The sequence below is a fragment of the Seriola lalandi genome, unplaced genomic scaffold (genome assembly GCF_002814215.2).
Source record: "Seriola lalandi dorsalis isolate HSWRI2012SDOR001 ecotype SW California unplaced genomic scaffold, Sedor1 jcf7180001976188, whole genome shotgun sequence".
Lineage (NCBI taxonomy): Eukaryota > Metazoa > Chordata > Actinopteri > Carangiformes > Carangidae > Seriola > Seriola lalandi.
In genome coordinates, this window is record NW_019446854.1 from 1 (window position 1) to 1,837 (window position 1,837).

At 39.5% G+C, this 1,837-nt stretch overlaps 1 long non-coding RNA gene across 1 annotated transcript; it reads right to left on the bottom strand.

Moving 5' to 3' along the window:
* Positions 1-82: 82 nt before the first annotated feature.
* Positions 83-1,692, bottom strand: LOC111656301 (uncharacterized). The gene is made up of 3 exons (XR_015437295.1): positions 1,587-1,692; positions 974-1,091; positions 83-544 (listed from the first exon to the last, which is right to left on the bottom strand). It is a non-coding gene; the product is annotated as an uncharacterized LOC111656301 (long non-coding RNA).
* Between the last annotated feature and the right edge of the window lie 145 nt (positions 1,693-1,837).

Below are 1,837 nucleotides of genomic sequence, written 5' to 3' on the forward strand. Positions count from 1 at the left end.
AAATAAAATCATGCAGTTAAAGAGGCTGACTTCCTTGGTTGTGTAATGGAAAAGTTCTTGTGCTCACTGAGGTGTGATTCCTCTTTCTAATACGGATGTGCCTCTGCAACGGAAACATCAGGAAATAAGGGCTTTTGCTTTTATAAAAAAAAAAGTAACTGAAGTGTTTTCAGTATTAGGAGTAAAAGTTGAAGGTTAATTGAGAGTAAAAAGCTCTTCACTGGCTCTGAAAGAAGAAAACTGATGGGGATGATGCTTTGAGCAGCACATAGCAGCTTCTTCAAGGACTGCTCTGATAGAAAGCTTTTGCATTTTTCAGGATTTGCGCGACATTTATTATTTGAGGACAATTCCAGTTGTTCTTCTCCAAGTGTTCGAGAGAGCAGTACTGCACCTTTTTTCTTCGAGCAGGTGGAGGGAAAGTCTTTATCTTCTACTTTGACAGAAGGCCTGTTGCACTTCATCCGGCAGAAAAACGACCGTCTGGCTCCAGAACAGAGTCTAGATGGGCCGGGGGTGATGTCTGTCTTGACTGGAAGACCGGCTGCAAATACAAACAGATATATTTCATTTGTTTTTTTGTTTTTTTCTTTAATGTGATTGTCCAGTGCAGAAGCTTTCAAAACATTATTTTTACTGTCTGCGATGTTGGAAGCCATTTTTCCAAACAGACTAAAAAACATCTGGGAAATGCATTCTGATAATCTGCCCATCAGTCAGACACTCCTGTGGTGAAATTCAATTATCATTTCTTGTGTGTCGAATGATGATTCAAACATTCTTCCTCCATCGTCTTCACTCTTAAAACATAACAGTTTTTCCTTGAAGACTTCAATCTCTTCTTTTGTAAAATTCCTTTTGCCAAATTACAAAATAAAGGCTCATGTAACTCAGAGGAAACATAAACAAGAGATCAATATGAACCAGAGTCCTGATTCTACAGAACAGCTGATGTGTGTTTGGGTTTTCGTACTTTTAGCATCAATGAGCCTCTCTCGTGGGGCCGTGTCGGAAGAGGACAGCTGCTCTTTGACCTTGGCGATGTCCTTGGGGTGAAGGTAGTCAAACAGGCTCTGGCCTATCAGGTCGTTCTAGAGACGGCGGGACAGATGAGAACAGAGGGAGGAAGGGAACGTAGAAACAGTGTGAACAAATGTAGAACTAATGGCTTACTCACAGAGTCAACTTCCACAAACAAATCCAAGCAACAACTAATTAACTCTAAATCAGTGCTGAGATTATTTAAATTATTTGATGTGGAACTTTTATCTGGAACAGAACTGCTGAGACGGCAGACTTTCCAACTCAAGTAAAAGAAAGTTGTGATGATCTGCTGCTTGAATTAAATTCCTCACGGTGAAGAGATACTGTTGGTTTTTCAAACTCCTTCTTAAGAAATACAAGGCGACACTATGAGCTACTGTATAATTTACAGAGCGTGTGACATAGCACAGGAAGTCTTTCAATTATAAAGCATACTACAAGTCTTTCATGGTTGAGTGGGTTCAACAATTACTGAAAATGGCTGAAGTAAATGAATGGTAAAAGGACGCGTTTGTCATTCCTGTGATGCTCTGTCGCCGTACCTGGCTGTAGTTGAGAATTTTGTAGACGGATTCAGACACAAAGAGGATCTTCCCACGATCACACCCAACCACAAACAGGAAACCGTCAGCAGCCTGCACCATCAAACACAGAAAACACTGGAATAAATATGGGCGTTTTAATAATGTAGTTTCTTCATAAATAAAATAACTCAAAATATGGAAATGGCTATTTTTAGTCCAATATTAGAAAACACTTAGCTTAGCTTGAGGTTTTGAATATTTAATTAGCA